At 39.1% G+C, this 12,040-nt stretch overlaps 1 protein-coding gene across 1 annotated transcript in view; it reads right to left on the bottom strand.

Moving 5' to 3' along the window:
• The window catches only part of LOC107094135 (alpha-1,6-mannosylglycoprotein 6-beta-N-acetylglucosaminyltransferase A-like), a 63,624-nt gene extending 51,935 nt beyond the window's left edge, over positions 1–11,689 (bottom strand). The window contains exon 1 of the mRNA XM_015389568.1: positions 11,558–11,689. The gene's annotated coding sequence lies outside the window, so the exon portion shown is untranslated. The remainder of the gene's footprint in view (positions 1–11,557) is intronic.
• Positions 11,690–12,040: the final 351 nt, after the last annotated feature.

Below are 12,040 nucleotides of genomic sequence, written 5' to 3'. Positions count from 1 at the left end.
ACAACCCCAGGGCAGTCAACGCAAAGCCAAATAGCTGCCTTTGGCCACGGGCTTCAAACGACACCCAAATAGAAGAACTGTTCAAGCATGCGGCGAGGCAAAAAGAGAGAGATCTTAAAAGTGCTCTCATCTGCATTCAGTCCATGTAGCTGAAAATGCAGCTAAGTGTGTGGAGGGGGATTGCTGCAGCCGTGGTTTTCAACTGCGTCTTTCTTATGCTCTATAAATTTGGCTCCAACTGGTCCAGAGCAATAATCACACTCAGACACACGAGTCCCTCGCCTTTCCATAACCTTCAAAGGATTTCTAGGGTTGGATCCTTTTAATGGATGGATTTCCCTTTTTGCACCAAAGCAAAAATTATTATATTAATATAAAACATTTAGCACCTTCCGCATAACAAATTTTTCACCTTCTATCAGCTTCATAAATAGGTCAATAAAAGGTTTCCAGGAGTGCTGGTGTCTTGCAACATAACCGCTGTCAGTTCTGCAAACCCTTGTGGCTGAAATTACTCCAAATACTTCAAAAAAAAAAAAAAAAAAAAATCAAAGGTGGCATCTGCTTTAAAGAAATGTCTAATGTGACATTATAAATGTAGCTTTATACAGCTGTTGTGCTTATAAAACTAAGCAGCTTTAATTGCTACAAAGGCTGGCTATTGTTTTAGCTTGAGAAGCTTAAACTCTACAGAGAGATTCTCAGAGACACAATCTCTGGTCTTCTAAGATTGCCTAAATCCATCCTTACTTAACGGACAACCTCCCGCTTTCACATGCAAGCTGTGCTGTGATCTCTGGAGAAAAGGAGGACACACGTAAATCCCATCTCAGTTACCTTTGTGGTCTCTGATTGAGGATCTTAATTTATTTGGCAGGAAGCCCAGTGACTAGCGACAACAAAAGCCAAGTGAAACTGCGAGGATGGCCAGCTAAGGTTGCAGAATATATGATCCTTCGCAACCCGAGATTATAACACAGCAACCCCCTGAATAGTTATTTTACTGGTTGCTGGAGGAAAGTGAACAGAAAGCTTCGCAGGCTGAAGACCTGGAAGAGACTGAAAAAACAATAGAATTGACTGAAGCCTTGGGGATTCAGTGTGCTCTCCGGCCTGCTGCAAGGGGATTTTCTACTGCTGGGGACAAAAGAAATGAAATTCAGACTTAACTGTCGGGTTTAAAGCCACAAATAAACCTGACAGCAATTATAAAAATGAGATGAAATATGAACGCAGCAAAATACAGGAACTGCGGCAGTGCTATTTGGTATCAGGAACAAAAATCAGTAAAGAACAGCGGCAACAATACGTCTCTGTTTTCTACAGGATTCCTCACACAATATTCACACATTTTCAGACTGAATGATGTTAAATAATCATACAACTACAAAATCTATCCACACTTTCCTCAGTTTTCTCATGCCTCCAACACGCCGTGACCTCTGATATCTTGCACTCTAATATGTGGTAGATGTGTCCAACAAGCTGAATTAGTAGCATGCAAAAGAGAAATAAATCACACCTACAATATGCTGTATTTCTAACAGCCTTTTAAGCCATAATAAGAGCTTATGCACTGATATGACTTTAAATCCTGCAGGTCTTGGGCAGGGATTATAGAAATTTACGGCAAATATTGAAACATTTTTTCAGGCTTTTCTGAGATCAATTAAAATCAAGAAATTTCTGTTAATTAATTTTCTACACATGAAAAAATATTTAAATCCAACTCTAGGCTTTTTTCCAGTTGAAGATTCCTGCATCACTGTCCTCAAATCTGAATATACAAACAAAGGCCAGTCACGAATATTCGGACAAATCACTTCACTTCACACTGGCACTGAAAGGGAGCCGACAGGCCGGTTAAAATCTATTAAATTCTGTTCTTAATTGACAAGCTATAACTGCCAGCTTCACAGCCTTTGGGTTAAACATCATGATGAGCTTTTGCCCTAAAAGAACCCAATTCGTCATAAAAAAAATCACAGGGGAGACGACACTGGTGAAAACCAACAACCTTTGCACAGCACAGTCTTTTGACTGGGAACTAAACACACAATCAACCCTTCTCTAATCAGGACCAATGGCTTTCAAAAGTCATTTAAAAAGAAACCGAGCATCATGAATAGTTAAAGACCTTGTAATTTCAAAGAAAAACTCATCAAAATAAGAAACAAAGCTGTAGTAATCAATAGATTACACTCTATAAATGCAGGAAACAATGCATCATATCATTTAAATCTCACTTAGAAGGCAACGAGAGTAACTTTAAGTCAATCCCCTGTATGTAGAAACCCAGAAAGAGCATTTTCCCACTATATAAACTAGAAAATCACCAGCACCTGTAGAAGCTGCTGATCCGTTATGACCAGCAGCACTCCACCCTGCAGCGATCATGGCTCCCTGGCTGTTTTTCTTTCAGTTGTAGCTGCCTAATGAAAATGTCACTGGGATTACCAGTGAACAATATCCCCTATTCCCTCAAATAATAATCTTTTAATATCGGCCCACAGGAGGCCCGACCATGTACCTTCAGTCTTGATGGTTACGTATGAAACTGTTAAGCCCAGGCCAGGTGGCTGAAGGAGGTATAAAGTCCCTGTTTATTTGTTCCATGTCTGTGGTTGGAGCTGAAAATAACTTTTTAAATGGAGTTCAGGGATATTCCATCAAGGTGAACCAGGGCTAGAGTGCGTTATGAAAGAGTATTGCACCAAGCTAAAAAAAAAAAAACCTCACTAGGAGCTGGATGCATGAACACAATCTGTGGAAATATACTTCAGGCGTATTGCTCTTTATTCATTATTGATCAGCAATGGAAAAAGCATCCATTTTACCTGAAATATAAATAAACTCTAGGAATGTAATACCCATGTGGCTGTGGAGCTAAGAGGTGCTGGCAGCTAACAGCGTTAGCGTTTAAATAACAGTTTACTTTTTAATGATGTGCATATTTTTAGACCGATAACAAATATGATCCAAAAATCAAAGAAAGCGTAATGAAAAGCTACAGGAGCTAAACGCCAGCACTCCAGCTGCAGCAATAACCAAGGGACACCCCGGTGGAGTACCTCGTCAAAAACACAGTGGAACTCATTATTCTGGGAAACCTCCTACCTCACCCACAACACCGCCTTGCCAGCTCGCTTGTTGTTGGTCCAAAGGAGATGCAGCGCTGCTGCCATGGAGACCGGTGTGAGTCTGCATCTTAATGAACTTCTTCACATAAGCCCTGCTTCTTAATTATTCATTAGGTCCTCCAGAGAAACGGGCCATACTGCAGCTTCACCACCTTTCTGGTGTGAATCCAGCTCGTAACTGGATATCAGCAGCTGACATGAAGTCGGAGCGCCGTGCTACCTGAACAAGTCAAGTCACACTCTGCAACATTCTTAAGGAGGCAGATGTTAAGCTTGAGCTTTCAAGTTTTAAACTAATCCTTTCAAATTCCGATGTATCAAAGGACCTTCGTGCCAAAAATGACAAATCTAAACAAATGACTTTTTCTCTTGAGAGCCAAAACAATCCCTCCACAAACCCCTTTTACTAATAGGACCCCACCTAATCCTATTTCTCTTTTAGATCATTTTACAACTTTAAAGAAAGCAGAACCTTTTACATCCCCTTGCATGATCTTTGCATTAAAAAAAAAAGCAAATTGTTTCACTCAACCGTTTCTTCACCCAACACCAACCATGAGTAACGATGCATTCATCATGTCGAGAAAGTAGGAAATGGAAACTATCAAAAATCTTTGCAACTTTCCATTTAATGGAGGAAAAACAAAATACCCCATAACTGCTATGACTACAAGCTCCATTAAAAGCACCAAATCCCATCTAGTTCCGATTCCAATGACACTAGCTTTAGCGCCATTATAAAAATACATGTTCATTCCTGTAGTATTTTGATAAAGATTTGAAGTGAAGTATGAAACCAACAGCTGAAAGTCAAAACATGGCCTTCTTGTGAAAAAAAAGAAAAGAAAAAAATCTCAAGAAAAAGCAGCAAAGCTTTTTACTGCTGTACACTCCCTAAATAACTCCTCACAATAGGAAGGGCCTCAGCAGGTCTGAAAAAGGGCAATAAAAATGGAAAAACAAGGTTATTTCTTTATTCTAGTTCTCAAGGGTAATAAAAAATGCCCAAGTATAAACAAAAATAATAATTAATAAATAATAATAAAATATTAAAATAAATAAAATATAAAATAAATAAATAAATAAAAGATATATATATAAAAAAATAAAAGTGGAAGTAGTGACAGAAGAGGCCGTCTTGAGGTGGTGAGGGTGTTGCAGGCACATGTTTACATAACATGTTCATTGTAAGATGAGTATTTTGGAGAATCCCTTTAACAGTTTTTTTGTATATGGGGTAATAAGTCACAAAACCATATATATTTTCTAAAAACAGGACTTGGCAGCACAATTTTAAATCCATTTGTATTCTCTGTAATCCTCACAAGGTCAAACAAACCTCCACCATCACTCATTTGTAGTTAAATCCCATCTAGTACAGTACTATGGAGTTTTGTAGTAATTAAATTATTCTGGCATGAATCTGGATGGATATATGCATATCTTTGTTGTTTTTTAAAAAAAAAGACGACATGCTTCAATGCGGTTTGCATGCAAAGAATCCTTCATCCAGGGTTTTTGTCATTATGGTTTTAACAGTGGTTATACATGAAACGGATTACATCATTCCCACTTCCCAGTTGAGAGGCTAATGGAACGCAGCCTTAAACCACCATGTTTGTGGTTAGTTTGTGTTCCTATGCTTAAAAGCCTGATCTTGACTCCTGTAAACGAGCTTCCTTTCACTGAAGCCTATCAGCTCGATCTGTTTCTTCACATCAGAAACCTACTTACAGAATAGGGGTATAAATCTTACCCATCATGGCGATTTGATTCAGTAATAATTTCCTGACTCAACGAGTCCATTATTTTCAATACTCAAGAACACCATGATATGATTCGATTTGATTAATTGTTTTTTTTTTTTTTTACCTTACAGGCTTTCAAATTTGAAATAAATCAATGAAAGCTGTAATATTGTTATGCATTGTATTTGATAAACAACAGAAAATAACGGAAGTAGCAAAGTTGTTCCAGGAAAAAATGGATTAAAAAAAAACATGAATCGATACTCTTGTGGACGTGTCGATGCATCGGATCGTCAGCTGTTGGATCGATGCATTGATACAAAACTGTTATTACTTACACCCCTATTACAAAAGGAAGATTGCTGACTGCATGCCTCCTTCTCAGCAGTCCTTAAGAAGGTAAAACTATGTTTATTATAGACAGTGATACAGGTCTTCAAGTAGTTTTGGGTCTGCGTTTTTTTGAGATTATTCTTAAATATCTCCGCAAAAATCCCTTTCACTTTAGAGTAAGGAATCAGGTTTGATGGTTAACGCAGCATGACAGACGTCCACTCTAACATCACAACATCCAAATGAAAAAAAAAACAATTAAAATAAAATACCTCTACCAGGAAGAGTGATCAGATATTTCCCCATGAGGGTTATCGAAGGCTGTGGAGACAATATGTTCAATCTGCAACCTGCTAATGCATATTTAACCAAACATTAACCTAATGTGTATTTCTGAGCCTCTATAACTCCAGGATTACAGAAAATCCACAAACGTTTGTAGAAAGGGAACAGGTAATCATTTATATATATACACTGGAAACAAATCATCATAAGATCAGTACGAGATTTACTAATGTTTGCAATCGCACTGCCTATACCTGAAGTTAAGTATATCATGTGATAATGCCCATCTGTTGACATCTAGGGCAGCATTTGTCTATGAATGGGTTTAAATGTTTTTTATTTCAGCAATGAATACAATTTTAATTTCAATTCTTCTGTTCTATTTTTCTACAAGTATCCCATAAAAAAGGAAGAACATTTAAAATAATTAAAGATTTAAAGTTAACAGTACATTCACGTGATATTTGAATGAGAACTAAGCAGAACGACAGTTTCTCATTTCAAATCTGTGATTGGCCCTGCAAATACTGAGCTAATTTAACACTAGTTGGAAATGAAACTTTGACTGCTGCAAATGTAAAAATTATCTGATTTAAGTAGACAAACCAGTTCCTAGCCTCTCGATTGTCAACGCTGCAAAAATAGATTATTTAGACTCATACTGACAGACATAACTTCCTGCGACAAGACCAGCAGAGTAAAGACCACCCAGGACAGGACTGAGTGTAGAAAACAAACTGTGTGACAGACATGGGGAAGACTTGCAGATTAGGTTTTTGTAGCCAGCCACAACACAGCCCCCCCTTTTCCTGTCACCACCTCACACCAGCTTTGCTGTTTCAATAACTCAACTTGTCTCTAAACATTAGAGCAAATTATTTTCAGCTGATGTAGCCAATTGTATGAATTAAGGGCAGCATTTAAGGACAGGGGACTGTTACGCAACAGTACAGATAAAGGCCAGTAAGGTTTTTTTTGAAAATCCCTAAACCCCTGCTCTTCCTGCCTAATGCTGAACACCATGTATAAAAGCAAGCAAATCCTTCATCTGTCTTTTATTCCTGATACATAATCAAATCCTCTAAATGCAACTGAAGAACCAATACACTAAATAAAAATACAGCTAACTCTCACATGTAAGAATCAATCAGTGGCAGAGACAGTGGATTTGTTCGAAAAAGAGGTTTAACTGCCATTAGAGCAAAGGTTTTATTTCCTGCAATAGAAAATAGTAATTCAGAGATTATAGATTGTGATGTAAATAAAAGCAGCCGTGTTTATAAATGAGATTCAATGCCCTGTTTTAATAAAGAAATACAAAGATGTCATGGAAAATGCAGTTCAGAGATAAGAGAGATGAGGAGAGGAGAGTTTGCTTCGCAGCAACAGTGTTTGAAGGAAGCAGTTGGACTGGCTTTATTGCAGGAAAGTACAGACCGATGACACAATGCAACTCAGTTGGTCAAAGTGCAAAACCTCAAGAGTAAAAAAAGACTAGAGTGAAAGACATCAGAGAGATAAGTGTTTTACTGGCACCCCTGCTCCAGACGTGAGATAAATACTTCAAATAAATCTGCCTTTCATTGCAACGTCATGGAAAACGATATGAATACTTGCATTTACTTTAAGTACCTTTATTCTAAGCTGATTTTTTTAGATGAATGATGGAGCCTTTGTTCATCTTAACAAAGCACACTGTTTCGGTTAAAGTCCCAGTGGAGTTAGGAAACCTTGCATTGTTCTTGTTGGTTTGGACAGAGAAATCTTCACCTGGCACAAAGATGCTGTATATTTAGAGCTTAAAAAAATGTATCCGACCACAATAAACAGCTCTATGCAGCAGCACTGCAACACATAGATGTGTTGATCCCACATTAGACATCCATTATGAGCTTCAGATTTTCTTCTAGCATACTGTTAGGGGTGCAGCTGGAATTCTGACCAACTGAAATTCAAAAAAATTTATATTTCTCAACATATTTTCCCTGTTGAATAAATTTACTCAAGTAAAGAAATGTTATTTTTTCTGAACATGTGCTGGATGACGGAAAAAAAAACACCCACGGAGGTTAGATCCTTGAGCGATCGCAACATATACAGCTCAAACGTTCCCCTGATTTCATCTCTGATGACGTTTTTTTTTTAGAATCTGAACGTTAATATGCAAAAATAAAACATAAAGGAAATGTTTGTTTGGAAATATAGAACAGTTCGGCTTTATGATTACCAGTAAGAAAAGGTAGGCGTTTGCTGGTGTGTGAATGTGTGTGCTTGTTCAGGGAGGACAGGAGCCCCTTAATCACAGGGAGCCGGAGCGTTTACTTTTCCCGCACGGCGTCCGTCACCACAGCTCAGTTCCCCTCCATCTTCTAACCCTCCACTGCCTCCGCTGGCTCTCAACCAGAGCCCACCTCTCAAACGATTCCTTGCAGCTGAAGCATACCACCGAAGCAAAGCAGCTTTTCTCTAGGATTTATAATCCCAAAGCCCCCCCCAGCAAAAAAAAAAGAAAAAGCTGAAAGAGCTCTTTATAAAGCCAGGTCAGTCAGAGGCTCACTTCTGGATAGTCGGCATTAGCTTAAAGTGTATAAAGTCAAAGATCAGAAGCCATACAGATGGCTGGATTTCACTGAACAACATCCAATCAAACAATAGAGATATTATAACCAGCTTCTCATCAAAAGTAAAACTCAACTCCCCTCCATCATAATTGTCATATGATCTAATTATTTTGTCATATCCTGAAAGGAGGGTATGCAGACAGAAAATTACTGGGCTGAACTGGTAGGCTAAGTGCTGCAACGAGCCAAATTACTCCATCTGACATAGTTAGCTCACCTCTTAAGTGGGGCTACTTTACCAATTAGGCTAGCTTGTTTTTAGATGTACAAATATCAACATAACAGCGTAATTATCTGGCAAACGTATTTAATAAATTAGTTAAAATTGTTTTATAACGCTGCACTAAAAACATAAAAATCTGGATCATGGGATTTCCAGCGTAAGATTTAAAAAAAACTCTTCCTATTTAGGTGCATTAAACAGATTACAAAGCATTTAAGTTGTACTTAAGTTGGTAATAATGGTGATTTTGACAGCATTTTATAGATTAAAACATTAAAAACATAATAGTACTAAGGACTGGAATCATTTCCTCACAATAATGAATGAAGATTTCCATATTGATGCGTCTCTACTTGAATGACAAAGCTGCAGCTATGCACTGTTAAAGGCCGACTTGATGGAACGCATTTGATGAGAAAGAAAAAATGATTTCCGTCATTACAGCTTTAAATGGTCTTTAATGTGTCCCTAAGGACAAAAGCTGTCAGCTTTCCAAACACTAATGTAAAACTATGTTCCCAAAACACACTTTAAAACATCGGTGTTTTACATCTCCTTCAGACTTAAATAATCACTTCTAGTGTCATTAACACAGCAGAACAGTTTTTTATTGAAAATAGAAACACGCTGTACCTTTACTGCCCACACACACTCACCATTATCCAGTCAATATAAAACTTTACCACACTGTAAAATTCTGCTTCATGTTTTTGAATACAGGAAAAAAAACTAATGCAATTTCTGTGACAAACATAAAATAATATAGCAATAAAAGCGGGATCACTGAGGACCTACAGCTGCACAATTCATTAAATTGCAATCATAGCTAAAGTAAAAGCCATTTTAATTCTGGTTCTGATAAAAAAAAACATCTACAAGATCTTTAACTACGATCCTCTTGTGCACGCCACTAGCAGAAACCTTATTCTGTAATTTAATTGCCAAGCCACTAGTAGGCGACAAGTGCTTTGAAAAAAGGGATCTTTGCTATAACCCGGGAAGTTAATTTGATAATGGGTTAGTTCGATTTTAGATGCTGCATCTTCCAAGGACCCTGTCTACCTGGACTGGGTCTTTTGAGGTCAGTAAAAATAAGGAGGTCGGAAGAGTTTTGGCTGCGGTTTCAAACCGGTGCAACCTTCTCCGGCATTCACCCCCCTTACGTTCTGTTGCCTAGCAACCATAACAGTTGACACACAAAGCAGGCAAAAAAATGGATGCTGAGATTCTCACTACTGTTCTGGGTGCTAATATTTTCGAGGAACTTCAGCAGCAGTGCCGTTGTCACGAATATCATATAGTCCTTACACTGCACAGACATTATATGTCAGCCAAACCCATTTGCACAGGAACAGAAAAACCTTTCAAAAAAAATTTTTTTCTATTGCTGAAGTATAAGTAGTAGTATTTAATCTGACATGTATACTGTGGTAGCTGAACGTAAGAATAAGGGCGTTCTGTATGGAAGTGAATCTCTAAGTACCTGGAGCCAAGCACCTGTAGTTGTTTGTGAGAGTGCACCTCTGCATATAAAGTTTATCCAAAGCACAAATGCTCAATAGTGGTTGTGAAGAGCCGAAGACGCGCCCCTCCAGAGCACCCAGGAGGGGCCAACTCAGAAAAAGCGACCCCCCACCAAGGGAAGAGGAGAGACGTCTCCCGAGGAAAACCCACAGCCGCTGCGAACGCCCCAGGAGCTGCAGGGATGGGTCCGCGGGCTCCACCGGCAGCCAGCCACCCCAAAGTAGATCCGGCCATGGGTACCGAGGGGCGCCCAGCCACCCGGCAGGAGCCCCAACCAAGCCGCAGGCCCCGCAGAGCAGCCGCCAGGAATAAGCCAGTACCCGCCATTACCCCAACAATTTAATCTTTTACTCTCTTGCTTTTCCTCTTTCAAATATGAAATAGTAGATTCTGACAAAGCAGGTGTGATAGTGAGCAGCCATGTTTATTTTGGTTTCATCACAGCTAAACATCCCACCTTAAACCATAATACTGCAATCTGACATGTTGACCAGTTTAAGAGAGTTTTGTTTGCATGTTTGTTTGCGTCATACTCCCTAACTATACTCCATCTGTATATTTTATATTGTTATAGTACAGTATTTTATTGTTTATCTTTTAACTCTTCACTATTATGTTATTCTTATACATTTTTCTGAGGTCCACATTTATTTTACCATTTTTTCTATAATCTTTTTGCTGCTGTAAACACCAGAATTTCCCCATTGTGGGATAATAAAGGGATTTTCTATTCTAAAGGATCAGGTCTTCCAAAACAGGAACATGGATAGATAAAGATAGACCATGATATGTAAAGATTCAGAGGTGTTATCTAGGAACGTTAGCTTAGTTTGCATATGCCTTAGGCCAGTTAGAGTCAGGCTAGTGACTCTAAATGTAAAGTTTGTTTAAAGAATTCCCACAATACTATATAATTAATCAGGTTAATTAAAGCCTGAATACATATTTTCTTTAAATCTATGAAACCAATGTAATAAGTGGCAGCAGGTTGGTTAGCTCTGGTTTGAGTAAACCAGTAGAACCGGCCTCTGCCTGATCAAAAGTTATCCAAACATACAAGGAAGTGTGCAACCTTTTGAAGCAGGAAGGTCGCCTGTCAAAGGCATTCACCTGCTTATAAGCTCATTTCCAAATCTGCTTTAAAATAGAGCTTGAGCTGCGAAAAAAGGCACAGCAACGATCACTTGTTGTGGATCTCATTCTTAAGAAGAACCTGAGCTATAATTCAACACTGTTTGAGACACATGTTTATCCTTCACTTGGAGATCACCCTTTTTTTGTGTATATTTTCCAAACAGTGACATAGTATTTTAATAATAAGCTAGCTAAGACGGGTGGTCTGGTAACAATGGGACCCCGGAGCTCACCGCAGCGACTTGCGTCCTCGCTCCATAAATGGCTAAATAACCGTTAGCTGTTTTGCTCTTTGTCCGCCCTTCTTTTTGCTTATTTACTCCACATATTCCAGCTAATACCGGTTCTAGCTACAGCAGCCTGGGTGTTCCGTGCCGCCTTTGGTCGCCCACCGACAGAAAAAAACACGCATCACCGCAATGACAAGTCGCTCACACACACATACACGCACGCGCGCGCGCGGCTGAAACACTGCGCCTCCTCAACCGCCGATAGAAGGTCTCATTTTGTGAGGCTCCTTCTGGCTTTAGCCGTTAAATCAAAGCTTACCTTTGGGGTATATCCGTCCAGAACCGACTCGGTAATGTCAGGAGGAAGAGGCGAGAGTTAAAAGATAAGCGAAGGACAGGGTAGTGTGTGGTGTGCCTGGCGTGCTGAGCGGTCTGGATAGATTGGAAAGCAGGCAGCTCACAACGTTCGGATGGCCCCGCCCACCTGCCTTCCTTCTGCCCAATCACAGAGTTAGGGACCGTCTGAGTGTTAACAGCCCGCACAAAACAGTAAAGCAGCTACTCCACCGTCATCATAATACGGAAGAGTACGGAAGAGGATTAGGGCCACTGGAAATAAAAAAAAAAAGTTTACTGATTTTTAAATTGTATTTCAGTTTAGTATAGGAAAAAAGTCAGAATTCTTACTTTTTTCTCAGAATTCTGACTTTAATCTCAGACTTCTGACGACTTTCATCTCAAAATTCTAACTTTAAAGGAATAGTACACCCAAAACATGATTAGCCTTCATTTTCTACTCACC

The sequence above is a fragment of the Cyprinodon variegatus genome, unplaced genomic scaffold (assembly GCF_000732505.1).
Source record: "Cyprinodon variegatus isolate N-32 unplaced genomic scaffold, C_variegatus-1.0 Scaffold465, whole genome shotgun sequence".
NCBI classification, from domain to species: Eukaryota; Metazoa; Chordata; class Actinopteri; order Cyprinodontiformes; family Cyprinodontidae; genus Cyprinodon; species Cyprinodon variegatus.
The sequence above is the reverse complement of the archived record's forward strand: the minus strand, read 5'-3'. Positions and strand labels throughout refer to the sequence as shown.